This window comes from Hypanus sabinus, chromosome 3 (assembly GCF_030144855.1).
Source record: "Hypanus sabinus isolate sHypSab1 chromosome 3, sHypSab1.hap1, whole genome shotgun sequence".
NCBI classification, from domain to species: Eukaryota; Metazoa; Chordata; class Chondrichthyes; order Myliobatiformes; family Dasyatidae; genus Hypanus; species Hypanus sabinus.
This window is the reverse complement of record NC_082708.1, coordinates 101,975,755-101,996,352: the sequence shown is the minus strand read 5'-3', so window position 1 is coordinate 101,996,352 and position 20,598 is coordinate 101,975,755.

The following is a 20,598-nucleotide window of genomic DNA, read 5'->3' as shown; positions in this document are numbered from 1 at the left end:
GAGTACATTTCTAACTCTTCTGGCTTCAATCTCGTTGCTGTCTGTTTCGAAATTGTTAGGTTGTGTTCAAGAAAACAATGAAATAGCGGCTGCCGTCTGACAGCTTTTTCAGAAGTCTCTGGTTACCCCATCCACACTGATCTGCCCGAGAAGCGTTTTCAAAAATAGCCACCCTGGAAAGCGTTTCTGAAAAGCTCCGGTTTCGGGGGACGGAAATGCCATTTTAGTGTGGACAGAGGTAAAAACGAAGAGAAAAAGTTTCGGTTACAGATTTATCCAGTGAAGTGTGGACATAGCCTTGCTTTGAAGCTGTGGATTCACTTTTGTGAGCTTCAGTTCTAAATTTTATTTTCTGACTTTAATTGTTTCCACAATTTTCTTTTGCATATTGGGTGTTAGAAAATCTTTCTTTTGCCTGTAAGGAGATAAGTCTCCTTGATACCTTGATAATAAATGTACTTTGAGCTTTATATATGGTTGAATGAGAATATACATGAACTTAAACTTCCTAGTCACATGGAAATCCAACTTTGAGCATGGAACCTGTCTATGACTTCCTAACTGGTGGAGGGGGTGGTGGGGCCACCGGCTCGCATTCTCATCAGTCTACTGGGCCAACCACACTTCACCTTGAATTCAGCTGCATGGTCCATGCCTGGGTAAATGGAAACTGCATAAACAAGCAGAATTTTAAAGATTCTGTGGCATTTGATAGAACTGTTAATGATATGTCCCAGTTCCTTACTGATGACTGAGCATTGATTGATTAGCCAGTAATTAACCTGACTGGATAGGTCCTGCTTTAGCAAAGTGTTGAGTTGTCATGTTGAGTGAATCTAATTAACTCAAGATTGACTTCATGGACACTGAGTGTTATGGGAGAAAGCTGCAGTGGTTTATTCCCTCAATGGTTGTGAACACATCATCCATGTTGTAGGAGACATGTATCTGTTCTTTAACCACTTTATATTCTGTGCTGCGATGCTTATTATAGTAGATTGCCACATTGTAGGGTGATGTAATAGAATTCACAACCACCAACATTGGGTTGGCAGTCACTTTAAGAGGCTGGTTTGTCGTGAGGAGAAAATTACGTTAGGACTTCTAGCATGCTTTGTGTTCAAGATTTGGAGTTCAATAAGCATGTTTTACAATCTTCTTGAATTTAAAATGCCTCACGTCATGCTATTTGCAAAAACCTGCATTGGTGACCTCAATGCTCCAGGACGATTTCAGAGTTATTAACCATATTGGCCAATATAGTCGCTTTGAAACTGCTGGAGCCTTGGGAGCAAAATGCTTGGTTTGTACAAGACAAGGCCCAATTCAGGCTGAGAGAAATCACTGCTCTCGACACTAGTTTCTACTATATGGTAGCATTGCTCAGAAACAGCTGCAAGAGTAACAAATCTACTAGAGCACCCATTTGAACATGATAAATACTGCTTGCTGAAAACTCACCTGCTACAAACTTCTGGACTATCAAGTCCGAGCACGCCAAATGGCTGTTCTTCTTGCCCAGCCTCAGTGATTGTAATCCATCAGAGCTAATGGATCACATGCTGTCTCTCCTGGGAAATCACCATGCGTGTTTTATTTATAAAGAACTCTTCATTGAGCAAATATCTGTTCAAGATCGCATAGACCTCACTAATGCACCCATGATGGATTATAGGGAGCTTGCTAAAATGGCTGATAGTCTGCACGTAGAGGTGCACAATTCCTCCTCTTTCCCCTGCTTCAACAAGCCTGGTCAGCAAGGCCCCCAACATAAGGTTGCCCTCGCCCGCAAACAGACAATGCCGGGGCTGTGCTCTTACCATGCTGGCTTTGGTACGAACGTTAGGAAGTGCCGACCGCCTCGCAGCTTCGACAGTGCCAGCACACCGGGACATCAGATGTCTGTGAACACCGTGGGTTTCAGCTGTCAGGATCACTTACCATTCATTACCGACACCCTTCCAAGGCAGAGCTTTCCTGTGTGACACGGGTGCTCAAGTGACTGTGCTGCCAGCATCACCTATTGACAAGAAGACAAAGAGCAAAGAAACCTCAATGACAGCAGGATCCAGACCTATGGGACATGACGAGTGATGTTCTGCTTCAGTGGGTGACGTTAAACATGGGACCTTGTTCTAGCTAAGCTGGTGATGCACCATCAATAACTCTCTCTGAGACATAAAGGTGAGATATTGGCTTTATAGACTGGAAGAAGGAACAAGCAGTGGTTGACCACCATACTACATCCTGGAGACTGAGGCCGGGGCTATGTCTCCAATCGCCTTTATACCGGGGTCTGTGGGAGGAGCCACAGGAGCAGTCAGCAGGGGGCGTGTCCAGACAGGTATATGTAGTTCACCACAGGTGGCTCGACCACAGTTCAGTGCAGATTTACTGTGTGCCTGAGGACTGTTAGATGATCTTAAGAATTGCCTACTTTGGGACATTACACTGCTCTACTAGTAAGTTCCCTATAACAACTCTGTCAAGCACGTGCTCCTCTGCATGTGAGTTTACTTGAATACTGGGTGAATTCCCAAATCTCACCAAGCCCACATTCTCCATTACAGTCACAAAACATAAGGTCAAGCATCATATTTCTACAATTTACCTGCATCCTATTGACTCTGGAGATCTCCCATCCACCAACCCCAACCTCATAGTTCCTGCACTCTACATCTTCCGTTTCCACCTCCAGCCTAAAATCTGCAAACACGCTTACCCAGGTAGGCCCATTGTTTCTGCTTGTTCCTGCCCCACTGAACACATATCTGCATACCTTGACTCTGTTTTATCCCCCTGGTTCAGTCCCTTCCTACCTACATTTGTGGCACATCACATGCTCTTGGTCTTTTCAAGGATTTCAAGTTCCCTGGGCCCCATCATTTTACTTTTGATATGGACTTCCAGTCCCTATATATCTCCATCCCCCACCAGGAAGGCCTCAAAGATCTCCATTCTTTTTTTGGACACCAGAACTAACCAGTTCACCTCCACCACCACACTCTTCCGCCTCACTCTTAATAATTTCTCCTTTAGCCCCTCCCACTTCCTTCAAACAAAATGGGCACTTGCATGGTCCCAGCTATGCCTGCCTGTTAGTCGGCTACGTGGAACAGTCGATATTCCAAGCCTTCACTAGTGACCGTCCCTCACTTTTCCTACACTACATCAATGACTGCATTGGTGCTACTTCCTACACCCATGCTGAACTTATCGATTTCATCCACTTTGCCTCCAACTTTGCTCCAACGGGATCCCACCACCAAGATTTCTGCAGGGATTGCTCCTTATGCAACTCCCTTGTCCATTCATCCCTCCCTACTCATCTCCCTCCTGGCACTTATCCTTGCAAGCAGAATAATTCCTACACTTGCCCCTACACCTTTTCCCTCACTACCATTATGGGCCCTAATCAGTCCTTCCGGTTGAGACAACACTTCATCTCTGAGTCTGTTGGGGTCATATACTATATCAGATGCTCCCGGTGTGACCTCCTGTATATTGCTGAGACCCAATGTGGATTGGGAGATTGCTTCACCGAGCATCTCCATCCAGCAGGAAAAGCAAGAACTCCTAGTGGCCACCCATTTTAATTCCACTTCTCATTCCCATTCTGATATATCCTTCCATGGCCTCCTACACAGTTGGGATAAGGCCACACTTGGGTTGGAGGAACAACTCCTAATAGTGCGTTTGGGTAGCCTCCAACCTGATGGCTTGAACATCGATATCTCATATTTGGTAAAGCCTCTCATCTCCCCCTCCCTTCATAATTTCCCCTTCCCTTTTCCCTCCTTCCCTTATCTTCCTGCCTACCCAGCATCTCTCTCTGGTGCTTCTTCCCCTTTTTGCTTTCTTCCATGGCCTTCTGTCTCTTTCATCAATCAACTTCCCAGCTCTTTACATCATCCCTCCGCCTCCAAGTTTCACCTATCACCTGGCATTTCTCTCTCCCCTCCCCCAGCTTTAAATCTACTCCTCGGCTTTTTTTCTCCAGTCCTGCTGAAGGATTTCAGCCTGAAACATCGGCTGTTTTTTTTTCCATAGATGCTACCAGGCCTGCTGAGTTCCTCCAGCATTTTGTGTGTGTTGATTGGCAACCACTGAGGTCGAGTTTGCCAACGTGGGAAATTTTGGCATTGTACGCCTGTTGAATAGCCCCAAGCTTTGCACCTCCAGATGATCCCCAAGTCCAATGGCTGTTGCCACCTATATGGTGATTTCCAACACCTTCATGAGGTCACCACCTCGATCATAACCCAATCCCACACATCCATGACTTCTCGGCACAATTGGCCAGGAAGTAAATTTTTTCCAAAGCCAATCTAGTTAGAGAATACCGTCAGGTGCCTGTGTGCAGTGAGGACATTCCCAAAACAGCTGTGTTAACTGTTTGACCTTTTTCAGTTTCTGAGCATGCCATTTGGGCTGAGGAATGCAGCACAGACTTTCTAACAGCTGATGCACTCTGTATTAAAAGACTTTGATTTCCTTTTTTTTAACCTGGATGACATACTTGTCACGAAAGCATCCAAATCCAAATACGTATCTCATCTCCATTAACTTTTTGAGTGCTGAAGCCAACACGGGTTGATTGTTAACCCGACTAAATGCCCAGGTTGTCAACCATCGACTTGGCCGTCGCACCTCTGCAAGAGGTTTGAAACCGCTCCCATCAAAGGTGGCCACTATTATGGATTTCCCACTGCCTTGCACAACAAAAAACTAAAGGAGTTTGTGAATTTCTATTGCTGCTTCATTCTGCAAGATACTGAAATTATGCTTTCCCTGTATAGTGCACTTAAAGGCCATACCCCTAATCATGTGCTTGACATGACCAGGGCATTTGATGATACCAAATGAGCTTTTTCTCGCACAACCCTACTAGCACACCTGCTCTCCAGTGCACCCATAGCCGTTACTACTTACGCTTCATTCTATGCCATGGGTGCTGTGCAGTTGCTGACCTTCCTCAGCCAGCTGCTCCGTCCCCTCTAAAGGATATACAGCACATTTGACCTTGAGCTTCTCCCTCTCTATCTGGCTCTCAACCATTTTTATTTTCTTCTAGAGGGTCACCATTTCACAGCATTTGTTAACGATAAAACCCTCGTATGGGTGATGTCCAAAATTTCAGACCATTGGTTTGCATGGCAGGAATGCCAACTGGCTTACATATTAGAGTTCACATCTGATTATAGAACATATCAAGGGGGAAAATAATGCTGGGGCTGATTGCCTCTCACAGCACGCTGTTGAGTCTTTGCTCATATGGGATGACATAGGGCAAGGCAGCCAACCAAGCTACTAACCTAGAAGTCCAGTGCAAGTTAAGTTGTTAATCTATCAGCTAGGCATTCTTTCTCTAGCCTTCCCTAGTAAGCATTACTTCATGCAGTAACAGTCTGAATATGAATGGAAAAATCAATTGATACATTTTTTTCCTGGAATAATCCAGTCTGTTCTCTGTTCCTCCATCACTGGTTTGGATCAGCTACCAAACAAGACAAGAATAGACTCCATAGAACCATCAGGGCTGCAGAAAGGATTATTGGTGTGAAGCTGCCCTCGATCCAGGACTTACATGCATCTTGAATCAGGAAGCGAGCAAACAGCATTATTGTAGACCCATCACACTCTGGACATCACCTGTTCCAACTCCTTCCTTCTGGTAGGCGCTTTAGATCTCTGTATGCCAGGACAAATAGGTACAAGAACAGATTCTTTCCGAATGTCATCAGTCTTATTAACACTTGAATTTTAGTCTATTTTAAACCTGTACATTCAGTGAGGTGGACCTCATTGTATATAGTTCGTGATTATTTGCACTATTGTTTTTGTTTGCTTTTAATTCTGTACAGAGAGAGCTCAGGAAAACCGGCATCAAATTCCCTGTATGTGTCCTCATACTTGGCAAAAATAAAGGATTCTGATTCTGAGTCAGACTTGAATCAACTGAAGATCTCAGAGAATCTCATGGAAGTTGCATGAATCTTCTTTGCACTGAATAGCAGTCACAAACGTGCAGTTGGCTGACATTAAGTTTGGGGAAGCAGGGGTTTCTCTCTTGGCCAATGTCTCTCACCATTGTGCCTGCAAACTGGAGGCTGAATGTTTTTGACTCCATACATGGCTTCTCACATCTGGGCCAGAAGGCCTCACAGAAACTGGTTCTACTGAAGTTTCTTTGGCATGCCCTCAGAAAGGACTGCGTGATTGGACTGCAGCTTGTGAGGAACGCCAATGGGCAAAATTAACTGTCATATCCAGGTGCTATTGGTACCTTTTGAGGTTCCTGAGCAACAGCTTGACCATGTCAGCATGGATCTTGTTGGTCCTCTTCCTCCCTCCCGTGATTTCACGCACCTCCTTACCATGGTGGACCGCACCACAGATGGCCAGAGGTCCAACCTCTAGCATTGATGATTGCTGCAGATGTGGCTCAGGCATTCATCAACATCTGGGTCGCTTGGTTTGGCACCACTTCTGATATTTCCTCTAACCGTGCTCCCCCAATCATATCAGACCTCTGGGCTGCGATGGCCCAGAACCTTGTCTTTAGGCTACATCACACCACAGTGTATCACTTATTTGAGTAGTTTTACCGCTCCTTAAAGGCTGCTCTGAGGGCTTCCCTGACTGATGAGTGTTGGCATGACGGTGTCCTCTGGGTCCTGCTGGGGCTCAGTAAAGGGGGAGGAGTATGCTTCATGGTCAACAATGTTTGATGCGACCCCCAGAATATGCATGCACTCAAATCCTTTTGATCCCCAGACCTGGAATACCTGGTGCTGCTGTGCCGACCCTACTGGTTGCCTAGGGAGTTCATGGCTATTATCATCACAGCGGTGTACATTCCACCGCAGGTTGATACCGACCTGGCTCCCAAGGAACTGTACAAGACCATCAACACGCTGGAGATTGCACACCCAAAGGCTACCTTTATCGTCGCCGGTGACTTTAATCGAGCGTCACTGACGAAAGTCTCTCTGAAGTTTCGTCAGCACATCCAGGTGAGCACTCGTAGAGATAAGATACTTGACCACTGTTGCACTCCCTTCCGCAACACTTACAAAGCTCTCCTTCGCCCAGCTTTTAGAAAATCAGATCAACCTTCGATCCTGCTTTTGCCGACGGTCAGGCAGAAGCTGAAACAAGAGGCAGCCATAGTTAAAACCGTCCACTGTTGGTCCGACCAGTCAGCCTCCGTGCTGCAGGACTGTTTCGATGATGTCAACCAGAATGTCTTCCATGATGAGGATGTCCCCGAGTTTATGGATGGAGTCACGTGCTTCAACCATGTTGTCCCCCAGAAGTTGGTCAGGGTCTTCCTGAACCAGCAAGCCTGGATCAGTAGTTTCATTCGAGCAGTACTTAACTGCGCAACATAGAGCTTACATCGCCGGCAGTCAGCTGGAGCTCAAGAAAACCAGCTACAATCTGCGCAAAGCTATCAAGGCTGCGAAACAATACAAGAATGAGTCAAGATTCACAATGAATAGCACACGTGACTTGTGGCGAGGGCTGCATACCATCACTGACTTCAAAGCCAAACGTTGTGGTGCCACCAACATCGAGGCCTCTCTCCCAGATGAGCTCGGTTGCTTTGATGCTCGGTTCGATGTTGCTAACTCCAAGCCTCCGAGGAAAGCCACCGCTACAACCTGCAAACTGGTCATCTCTGAGGCTGAGGTACGCAGATGTTTCCAATGAGTGGACAGTTGCAAGTCTGCGGGACTGGACGGCGTCCCAGGGCAAGTATTCAGGAAGTGCACAACGCAACTGGCAGGTGTATTTACAGACATTTTTAATCTCTCCCTCTCCCAGTGTAGAGTGTCCTCCTTGCTTCAAATCATCCACCATTGTCCCTGTACCAAAAAAGACCAGGGGAACATGCCTGAACGACTGGCATCCTGTCGCACTCACCTCAATAATAAGCAAATGCTTTGAAAGGCTGGTCAAGGATTACATCTGCAGCTTGCTTTCACACAAACTGGACCCCTACAATTCGTCCACCAACACAACTGATTGACAAGCAACGCAATAGCCACTGCTCTACACACCATCCTTACACAGATGGAGAAGAAGGATACTTATGTGAGAATGCTGTTCTTGGACTACAGCTCAGCAATCAACACCATAATCCCTTCCAGGCTCGACAGGAAGTTCAGAGACCTTGGCCTTGACCCTGCCTTGTGCAACTGGATCCTGGACTTCCTGTAAAATCGCCGGCAGGTGGTAAGAGTGGGCTCCCTCACCTCCATCCCTCTGACTCTCAATACAGGACCCCCTCAGGGCTGTGTACTAAGCCCCCTCCCTGTATACCCATGACTGTGTTGCCACCCACAGCTCTAATCTGCTAATTGAATTTTTCAATGACACTACATTGATTGGCCTAATCTCAAACAATAGTGAGGTGGCCTACAGGGGAGAAGTTATTTCTCTGACACAGTGGTGTCAAGAAAACAGCCTCTCCATCAATGTCGCAAAAACAAAGAAGCTGGTTGTGGAATGGAGACAGGCTAACCCCTCTTGAATTCAATGGATCTGTGGTTGGCAGGGTGAAAGTATGACCGAGGACCTCATGTACTCTATACACACCGGCTGTGTGGTGAAAAACGCACAACAGCGCCTCTTTCACCTCAGACGGTTCAGGAAGTTTGGTATGGGCCCCCAAATCCTGAGAACTTTCTACAGGGGCACAATAGTTGAGCATCCTGACTGGCTGCATCGCTGCCTGGTATGAGCACTGTACCTCTGTATGAGTGGTGTGGACAGCCCAGCACATCTGAAGTTGTGAACTTCCCATGATTCAGGGCATTTACAAAGACAGGTGTGTAAAAAGGACCTAAGTCACCCCAATCACAATCAATTCCAGCTGCTACCATCTGGGAAACAGTACCACAGCATAAAAGCCAGGACCGACAGGCTCTGGGACAGCTTCTTCCACCAGGTCATCAGACTGATTAACTCACACTGATTTGAGTGTATTCTATGTTACACTGGCTGTTCTATTTATTATAACTTATTATAAATTACTATGATTGCACATGGCACATTTAGACAGAGATGTATCGTAATAATTTTTGCTCCTCATGTATATGAAGGTTGTAAGAAATAAAGTCAATTCAATTCAACAGCTCCAAAAGAGGACCGGCAGTCATCCATGGCTAAAATGGCATTGAGGCAGCCATTATGATGGCCAGATGATTTTATTCCAGAAGCCATGAACGCCTGGTTAGTCTCTCAACAGTGTTTCTCCCTCCTCAGTAAATTTAATTCCGTTCCACATGTTCCTACCTCCTATCATGGTATACAGCACACTTTGGTTCTTGTTGACATATGTTCCACCTTATTTGTTTTCATTCACCATGATGCACACCAACATCCCCTTAGGCCCCCTTACGAAGGACTATTCCAAATTTTGGAATGGAGAGAAAAGACTTTTATCATAGATAAGAGGGGTAAATCTGAATGTGTTTTGGAAGATGAGCTTAAACTGGCCCACCAAGGTTTGGAGGATTCCGCTACCATGCCCCTGCCGTCAAGACATGACCATGAGTCTGTCAACACACCCCTGGATGAGCCAGAGGCACCTGCTGTCCTGCTGTTCCACCACCCCTGGAATGTAGGGTCTAAGCTGGCAGCTCGCTGAGCTCCAGCCAGGCTCACAATGCCATTTTTTAGTGAATTCTGGGAGGAGACGGGGTGGTGGGGGGCAACATCAGGTAATGTAATTGGTGGAAACGTACAGAATTCACACCACCAACTTTGGGGAGTGGGGGCATGCTAAAGATGAAGGGAATAAATTGTGTATTCTTGCTTATTTCATGGTAGTTTGTGGCTTGGGATCAGTGGAGTTTGAATCTTTGCTAACCACTTAATATTGCCTCAAGATTGTATGTTTGCTAATTGCTATTAAAGGTTCGACTAAGGGATGTGACTGTTTTGGACAATCATTTCATTGGAGCTGAGGATGCGTCATGCAAGTGTCACAACCCTGTGGCGGTTGCAGGCTAGTGGCAATCATTTTGTTGTGATTTATGGACTAGTTTTGCTGCGACACATGTACTTAGCACACGTATGTCAGGACTGCCATCACCAAGAATACTGGAAGCCTGCTCTTGCCGTTCAACAGCACTCAGAACTGGAACTTTGCACAGCAGGGCAGAAAGGACAGTGTTCCTTTCCTTGAGGGGCATCTTGGAACAAAATAGTTGTTTTGTAATATTCATTACTTACAACAAGATTATTTTTTTCAATTTTAGACTGTTAACTGAATTCCAATTCCACAGCTGCTACTGTGGGATTTGAACTAATGTCTCTAGCTTATTAGCTCAGGCCTCTGATAATTTAATAGCTACACCATCACAATACCTAAAAGTGTGAAAGTCTGAGAGTATGATTGCACTTGCAGAGCAATCATATTATGGAATTTGATTAACTGGTGGGCGGCTGACAACAGGCTAGATTTGGAAGATATCAAGCTGCATTAAAGATCAGTATTTCAAATGGATTGGTATCATTAGGAGAACAACTGATATGACAACAGCTTCACTCCCAAAGTGCAACTCACACTAGAATGAGCCCAGATAAAATTCTGTAGTGACTTGAAACATTTAAGAAATGTTGACTATTATGCTTTACTCTGGGAAAAGCAAGTTCATTTAAGTAGAGAAATAAACAAACCTTTCTGAAGATATTCATAAAGCAAATTCTTGTTTTTCATCCTTTGATATGGAGTAACTCTGAATGAACTGTTAGCCTGTTTCTGCACTGATCCAATGACTTGGTCCTTTTAAAGCAGGTGTATGGTTTTGACCCCTTTTGTTCACTCTACACATTGCATATTAGAATTATCCAAAGCCTGCAATGGTTCTACCTCGGGTGAATGCCAATATCCTTTTAGCTTCAGTGCCACAGGCCAACATGTGTTTATTTTTGTAAGCTTTGGGTTGAACACTTTGTCCCAGATATCAGAAACAGTGCAAATGCTTCCCACTTTGATACTAAACATCTAGTCAAGAGGAAAAGGGAAGAATACTTAAGGATTAGGATGCAAGAATTAGACAGGGCTCTTGATAGTTGCAAGGAAGCCAGGAAGGAGTTTAAGAATGGACTTGGGAGAGCTAGAAGGGGTCATGAGAAGGTCTTGGTGAATAGGAATAAGCAAACCCTAAGGCAGGGGTCGGCAACCTGCGGCTCCCGAGCCATTTGTGGCTCTTTCACCTCTGTGCTGCGGCTCCCTGTGGCTTTGGGAAATAATTGGTCAGTATTTAATTAAAATGTATTTTATGTTAGTTTGTTAGCTTTTGAAATGTAATTCTAAATTTGAAGATTATGGTGATCTTGTACAATCTAAGTGTGGCGACACATTTCCTGGCACATCCGAAACGGCTCACAATTAGCCAGCATTCCGGCTAAGGGAGATAGCCTACGGGGGTTTGTGAGTACGCGTCTTTTGCAGCATCTGCGTCCATGGGGGCTGGGTTGAGGGAGGCTTAAAAGCAAGGCTGTTTAGTTTGAATAAAGTTATTCGACTGCAGTTTACTGACTGCGTGAGCACACCGCTACAACGTGTTTTTATCGCTATTAATATACGTCACCACTGCCAATACCTGACACCCGCCAGTGCGCGATTTCTTTAATTTTTCGATCCAAGGTAAGCCAACTATGGAGAATTCTAAAAAAAGAAAAGTGACTGAAGAAAACAGAACGTTTAATGATACGTGGACAGATTCATTTGCTTTCACTGTTGACGAGACTGGTTTACCGGTATGCTTAATATGCAATGAGAAACTAGCAAACAACAAAAAGTCAAATGTCGCAAGGCATTTCCAGAGTAAACACGCAGCCTTTGCTCAAAAATATCCGGATGGAGATGAGAGAAAAAAAGCCGTTTCGGAACTGATGCGGAAGGTTGATCTGAGCAAAAATCATTTCCAGAAATGGATGAAGTCTGGAAAATCAATGACATACGCCAGTTATATTGCCGCTCAGGAAATAGTCAGGCACGGGAAGCAGTTTACAGATGGTGAATATATAAAAGAATCTTTCATTAAGATTTCAGAACATCTATTCACGGACTTTAAAAACAAGAGTGAAATTGTGCAGAAAATCAGGGATATGCCCCTCTCTGCAAAGACTGTCAAAGACAGAACCATAAAAATGGCAGAAGACATCACAAGACAGCAAATTAAAGACATCAATTCAGCTGTGGCCTACTCGATTGCCTGTGACGAGTCTAAAGACAAAGGTGATATTGAACAAATAGCGTTGTTCTGCCGGTATGTAAACTCTGCCGGGCCACAGGAAGAACTGATTGAGTTGATACCTCTAAAAGACCAAACACGGGGGGAGGACATCTGTGAGGCTGTCTTGAATTGTTTAAGAGCCAAAGGAATAAAGACCACCCATCTGGTGTCAGTAGCTACTGATGGGGCTCCGAATATGACGGGAACGCACAAGGGATTTGTGGCTTTACTGCAGAAGTCGCTGGACAGAAAGCTGCTGACTTTTCACTGCATCTTGCACCAAGAGGCACTGTGCGCTCAAACATTCCCTCCGGAATGCACAGAAGTAATGGATGTTGTCATTCAGATTGTCAATAAAATAATGGCAAAAAGTTTAAATCACCGTCAATTCCGTTTGTTACTGGACGAGATGGAAAGCGCATATTCTGATCTCCTGCTGCACAACAAAGTCCGGTGGCTGTCCAAAGGGGAGGTGCTGAAACGCTTTGTCGCGTGTCTGGAAGAAGTGAAAACTTTCCTGGGCAGCAAAGGGCTCACCTTTCCTGAGCTGGAACAGCCAGAGTGGCTGGAAAAGCTACACTTCATGGTAGACATGACAGCGCACCTGAACACGCTGAACACAGCTCTTCAGGGGAAAGGACGCACAGCCCTGCACATGTTGGAGGATGTTTTGGCATTCGAGCGCAAGTTGACAGTGCTTGCCAGAGATTTACAGAAAGGCACTTTGTCTCACTTCCCCAATTTGAGAGAGTTCAAACAAGGTCACGACATGATAATTTCGGAGTATTTACATTCTGCAATCATCGCAATGCAAACATCGTTTGGGAAACGCTTCTGTGAGTTCAGAGAGGAAAAAAACACATTATCCTTCCCGGTCACTCCCTTAAGCATCGATCCTTCCCTACTGAATACGACTGCATTGGCAGGTGTGAGTCAACCTGATCTTGAGATGGAACTGGCCGACATAGCCGACAAAGACATATGGGTGTCCAAGTTTAGACGCTTGACAGCAGACCTTGAAGATGTTGCCCGTCAGAAGGCCGTTCTTGCTCAGAATCACAAATGGAGCGATATTGAAAACCTCCCCAAACCGGACAAACTTGTGTTCGAAACATGGAATGCTATGCCCGACATTTATGTAAACATGAAAAAGTATGCGCTTGGAGTCCTGTCGATCTTTGGATCCACATATGTATGTGAGCAGGTGTTCTCCAACATGAACTTTATTAAAAACAAACATCGCGCACGCCTCACAGATGACAGCTTGCGATCCTGTGTAAAGATGAAGGTGACGTCATACAGCCCTGATGTGCAGACGCTGTGCGCTGAGGTCCAGGAGCAGAAATCCCATTAACCAAGTATGATAAATATTTTAATTGCCTATTATTTTATGTATATTCATATTTTTTCATTGTTCAGTGAAATAGTCCTTTCATTTTTCAGGATGACAGCTGGCTGACGTTATTTTTGGTTTGCTGCTGGCGGAAAATTTAAGTTCGGCGTTTTTCATAAATACAAGAAGGACTCAAATAGACATTGAATATTTTACTTAAAAGTAACTTTCAACCCAACGTCTTTTTTTCGGAGTTCAAAATGTTTTTGTTGCATGCAGAAATGTAATTTCGTTTTCTCTGCAGGAGTTCATCAATTTCATAAATGCAACACATTATAGTTTGTTTATACATAGCATAAAGGCAAAAAAAACGTTGTATGCAGTGTTATTTCATTTTAAATGTCAAACGGGTTTTGCGGCTCCCAGTGTTTTCTTTTCTGTGGGAAACGGGTCCAAGTGGCTCTTTCAGTGGTAAAGGTTGCTGACCCCTGCCCTAAGGTGTTCCATGTGTTCGTGAAAAACAATATGGATGTAGGTCTGATCAGGGATTCAAGAGGAAACCTGTGCCTGGAGTCAGAGGAGATAGGGGAGGTCCTTAATTAATACTTTGCTTTGATATTCACCAGTGAGAGAGACCTTGATGAATATGAGGTCAGTGTAGAACAGGCTGATATGCTAGAACATGTCAAAGAGGATGTGCTGGAACTAATCAGGATAGATAATTCTCGGGCGTTGGATGGGATATGCCCCAGCAAGGGAAGAGATTGCTACACCCTTGGTGATGATCTTTGCATCCTTACAGGTCACAAGAGTATGAGTAGTACCAGATGATTGAGGAATTGCAAATGTACTCCTGTGTTCAAGAAAGGGTGTAGGGATAACCCTGAGAATTATAGACCTGTAAGTCTTACATCAGTAGTGGGCAAAATATTGACAGGTACTATACAAGCATTTGGAGAAGCATAGTCTGTGTAGAATAGTCAACCTGGCTTTCTGAGTGGCAGGTTGTGCCTCATGAGCCTGATTGGATTCTTTGATGTAGTGTCAAAACATTGACGAAGGCAAAGCAGTGCATGTGATGTCTATGGATTTTAGTATGATATTTGGTGAAGTTCCCCATGGTAGACTCATTCAGGAAGTCAGGATACATGGGATGCAGGGAAACATAGCTGCGTGGCTTGCTGCCAATAGGCAGAGGTGACAGCAGATGGAGCTTTATCTGCCTGGAAGTCAGTGACCAGTGTTGTTCTGCAGCTATCTGGCTTGGGACCCCTGCTCTTTGAGATTTTTATAAATGACTAAGATGAAGAAGTAGAAGGATGGATTAGTATATTTGCAGATGACATGAAAGTTACTTGTGTTGTGGATAGTCTAGAAAGTTGTCATAGCTTACCAAAGGAGATTGATAGAATGCAGAGCTGAGAAGAGGCAAATGGAATTCAATCCAGAAAAAAATGAAATGATCTACATTGAAAGGTCAAAATTGATGGAAGAATACAGGGTTAATGGCAAGATTCTTAACAATGTGGAGGAACAGTAGGATCTTGGGGTTCATGTCCATAAATCCCTCAAAGTTGCAATGCAATTTGATAGGATGGTTAGGAAGGTATATGCTGTATTGGTCTTCATTAGTTGGAGGACTGAGTTCAAAACTCTCAACATAATGTTGCAGCTATAAAAAAACTTTTTAGTCCACACAGAGTACTCTAAACTTGTGAGATTCAGTACAGTAGATGCTCAAAATCCAGAGCAACACACAGAAAATTCTACACAAACTCAGAAGGTCAGGCAGCATCAATAAAAATAAATAAACAGTGGATGTGTTGGGCTAAGACCCTTCCTCAGGACTGGAAAGGAAGGGTGATGATGCCAGAATTAGAAGATGTAGGGAGGGAAAGGAGAACAAGCTAGAAGATGATAGGTGAAGCCAAATGAAAGGGAAAGACAAAGGGCTGGAGAAGAAGGAATCTGATAGGAGAGGAGAATGGACGATGGGAGAAAGTGAAGAAGGAGGGGCACTAGGGGAAGTGACAGACAAGTGAGGAGGAGAGTGCAGAGACCAGACTGGGGAATAGACGAAGAGGGAAGGGGGATGGGAAAACATTTTAAATTGCAGGAGAAATCGATGTTCATGTCATCAGGTTGGATACTACCTAGACGGAATATAAGCTATTGCTCCATTATGCTGAGAACAGCTTCTTCATGGCAAAAGAGGAGGCAAATGACTGACATGTTGGTGTGAGGATGGGGATATGAATTAAAATGGTTGACCATCAGGAAATTCTGCTTCTGTTGTTGGAGTGGGGATGCTCAACAATGTGGTCTTCGAAATTATATTGTGTCTCACTGATGGTGAGGAGGCCGCATCATGAGCACTGAATACAGTAGACAACCACAACAGATTCACAGGTGAAGTGTTGCCTCACCCAGAAAGATTATTTGTGGCCCTGAATGGAGGTGAAGGAAGAGGTGATTGGGCTTGTGTAGCACTTCTGCCACTTCCATGGCTATGTTCCATGATGGAGATTAGTGGAGAGGGATGAATGGATAAAGGAATCAAGGAGGGGATGATTCCTGCAAAAATTAGAGAGTGGAGGAATCTAAAAATGTGTTTGGTTGTAGAATGACATTGTAGATGCTGGAAGTTGTAGGAAATGATGTGCTGGATGTGAAGGATTATGGTGTAGTAGGTGAGGACAAGAGAAACTCTTGTTAAAGCAGCAGGAAGAAGGGATGAACACAGATGTCCAGAAAATGGAGGAAATGTGGTTGAGGGTGCATTAGTGATGGAGGAAGGGAAACTCCATTCTTCGAAGAAGAAAGCCTTATCCGTAGAACAGATATCGTAGAGACAATGGAACTGAGAAAAGGGAATAACATTTTTACAGGAGGCTGGGTAGGAAGAGGTACCGTGAAGAAAGCTGTGGCAATTGTTAGGTTTATAAAAGATCTCAGTGAACATTTTGTCTCCTGAAATGGAGATTGTGAAAGGGGAGAATGGTGTTAGAAATAGACCAAGTGAATTTAAGGGCAGGGTGGAAGTTGGAGGCGAAGTAGATGAAATTGACCAGCTCAGCATGGGTGCATGAAAAGGCACCAATGCATTTAACAATGTAGCGCAGTATGAGTTACCAGGGAAGGCTTGAAACATGGACTGGTCCACATCGTCAATGAAAAGGCAGGACTAGCTGGGGCCATTGCACTTGACCATGGCTACCCATTGAGTTTGGAGAAAATGGGATGAGCCAAAGTACAAATAATGAGGGTGAGCTCCAGTTCTGCCAGATGGAGGAGGGGAACTGGTTGGGCTTTTTGTCAGGAAAGAATCCAAGAGCCTTAAGGTCTTTTTGATAGGGGATAGAATTGTATAGGAACTGGACATCCTTGGTGAAAATGAGGTGGTCAGTGCCAGGGAATTGAAAGTTGTTGAGGAGTTTGAGAGCATGTGAAGAGTTGCAGATGTAGGTGAGAAGGGACTAAATCTCTGGATTCCAGGTAGATGGATATGGGCTCAGTGGGGTAGGAGCAGGCAAAGTCAGTGGGTCTACATGGGCAGTCAGGTTTGTGGTTCTTGAGTGGGAAGTAGAAACAATCAGTGTGGAGTATTCTATTCATTTCTGGTTGCCATATTATAGGAAGGTTGTGAAAGCTTTAGAAAGGGTGCAGAGGAGATTTATTGGAGTACTGCATTTAATGAGGATAGGTTGAGCAAGCTAGGACTTTTCTCTTCGGAGCAAAGCAGGATGATCTGTGAATTGATAGAGGTGATAAAAGGCATAGATGGAGTGAACAGCTAGAGACTTCTTCCTAGTGTGGAAATGGCTAGTACAAGAAGGCATAACTTTAAGGTGTCTGAAGGATGTCAGAATCAGATTTTTTAAACACAGAGAGTGGCGTGTGTGTGGACTGCACTGTCAAGGGGGGTGGTACAAGCAGATACGTTAGAACAGTTAAGAGACTCCTTGATAGGCACATGGGTGTAAGACGAATGGAGGGCAATATAAGAGGGAGGGGAGAGATTGATCTAAGAGTAGGCTAAAGGGTCAGTATAACATCATGGGCTGAAGGGCCTGTACTGTGCTGTAGTATTCTATGTTCCAAATATCCATTCCAGCTGAGAAAGCCAAGGGTGCTTCAGTGCCTGAGGACTGAAACTCTTCACAACATTTGTCACTCTGTGTCGGTATTGAGGATTCCTCTTCTGTATAGCATAGATCAGATAGACCAATAACCTCTGAAAGTGACTCTCAAGGTCTTAATGTAATATTTTCTCAATTTCCATTCCACAAAGATTGTTGAAGTAATGTTCTTTACTGTAATGGATGAAGTTGTTCCAAATTCCCAGCATCCAATGGTTTTATTGGGAATTCAAACTTGAAAAGTTAGCTTGTTGATAGACCACAAACATATCAGTTTCTCTCAGAACTGAGCACATCACCCATGCTGCATCTCAGACTGAAGGTATCTTTTGCAGGAAATTAACAGTTACTGTAATACTATTACAGCACCAGTGATCATGAAAAGGTTTGATCCCTCCATGGTACGTAAGGAGTTTGTAACCGTGTGGGTTTCCCTCAGGTGCTCCAGTTTCCTCTCACATCCAAAGATGTATGGTTAGGGTTAGTGAGCTGAGGACGTCCTATATTAGCATTGTATGGTGACACTTCTGTGCTGCCCAGCATAGTCCTCATTGATTTGATTTGAAGCAAACAATGCATTTCACTGTATGTTTTGATGCTCATGTGACAAATAAAACTAATCTACAATCTAATGCTAAACCTACCCTGTCAGATAGATTTAAAAGACAGCACCTTTTGAAGGAAGAGTAGGGAGTTGCCTAGGTGATCACAAGGTAGATTGTAGGAAAATATTATCAAAATAGATTAATTGGTTATTTGTCTAATTGCTCTTAGTGGGACCTCTTCTTAGCTAATCAACAACAAAATTTAAGTACAAAACATTAAATAATTTCTGTTGACAGTAAACAAGGAGCTCATGCGGGTTCATCATATGTCCCCAGTTTGTTGTTATGGCAATTTAAACAAATTGCTGTTATTATTTTTCCCCATTAAATGTCAGAAATACATTATAGTTTTAGAGAGGGTACAGAAAAAATTTATTTGAATGGTTTTGAAAATGTAGGAATTTAGTTACATGGAGAAGATAGAGTAGAAGTGTTATCCTCAGAACAGCAAAATTTAAAATATTTTGAATGAAAAGATTTCAATCATGAGTGATTTTGATGGATCATTACAGTGGCCAAGCTGGCAGTTAATGGAAGACACACAAAACGCTGGAGGAAATCAGCAGGTGAGACAGCATCTATTGAAGAGAATAAACAGTCAACATTTTGGACTGAAGAAGAGTCTCGGCCTGAAATGTCAACTGTTAATTCTTTTCCATGGATGCTGTCTGATCTGCTGAGTACCTCTAACACTTTGGATTTCTAGCATCTGCACAGTTGCTTGTGATAATAGTTAATGGAATTAACAGATTTAAGAAGATCAAGCAGAAGTCTGAATGTTATACTTGGATTGTTTTTGTAAGCATGAGATCGAACATTTTGTCCTGTTTTATCAAAGACCACATGGAGACTTACTGCTTTGATGCTAAATGACAAATCTAGCTTAGAGAGCCAAAGAAGTTACAGTACCAGAGTGAGTGCTTGTGATCTGGATGCACTGGATGAAAGAGTAGCAGATTTAATTGTAATAGTCATAGAAAAACTTGAGTGAAGCCAGAAGTGATAAGGGGACTAATTGAAAAGCTTCTACAAGAAGCCAACACAGTCATGAAGGATTATTGGTCCCCTTCTGTGTTGTGTCATTCTACACATGACTCTGTAGAGCATTACAATGTATGAAAATTTCTCTCAGTATTAAATTTATTGTTTTATATAAATTCTCCTTTTCATATTCATAAAGTGAAAAGTCATTACCGTTAATAATTGTTCATTGTCTTCCTTTAACTTTCACTGTTTTTCTAGCACCGTAAATTGCTTGTTAAATCTAGAGATTTGCGTGACACAAACACAAAATGCTGGAGTCACTCAGCAGAAAAGGTAACATCTATGGAGAGGAATAATGAGTCAATGTTCCATGCTGATAGCCTTTAGAGACTGGAAAGGAAGACTTCCAGGATACAGGGCAGGTCCTCTGAAATAGTAACACCCAGTAATTTAAAGTTGCTAACCCTCTCTGTGTCTGATCATCCAATGAGAACTGGCTCATGGACCTCTAGTTTCCCTCTCCTGAAATTTATAATCAGTTTTTCGATCTTGCTGATATTGAGTGAGAGGTCGTTGTTATGACACCACTCTGTCAGATTTTCAATCTTCCTCCTATATGCTGATTCATCACCACCTTTGATTTGTCTAATGACAGTGGTGTGGTCAGCAAACTTGAATATGGCATTGAAGCTGTGTTTCGCCACACAGTCATAAGTGAGCAGAGCATGGGGCTAAGCACACAGCCTTGTGGAGCACCTGTGCTGATGGAGATCAAAGAGGAAACATTGCTGCTAATCCAAATTGACTGAGGTCTACGAGTGAAGAAATCCTGGATCGAATTGCACAAAGAGATATTGAGGCCAAGGTCTTGGAACTTATTGAGCTCATCTGGAAGCAAAGCCTTGCTGTTTCCTATGTCGCTTGATTTAACGTTATAAGCGGCGATTACATTCAAGCCCTGCCTCAGCTGTCGAGCTGTCATTGATTCAAGTTTGGTCTGGAATTTCCACTTTGCCTGTGAGATGGCTTTCCAGAGATCATACCTGCATCTCTTCTAGCTTTCCTGACCTCTTGAATGCCTCTAATCTGGCCCTCAGCAGATTTCAAGCTTCATGGTTCATCCAGGGCTTCTGACTAGGGATGAGTCTGAATGATTTTGTGGGAACACACTTGCCCACAGCTGTTTTAATGAAATCCATGACAACCATTGTCTATTCATTCAGATCTCCACTTGAGTTCTTAAACACGGCTTAAAGTAGTTCGGTAATAACTCCTCTGTC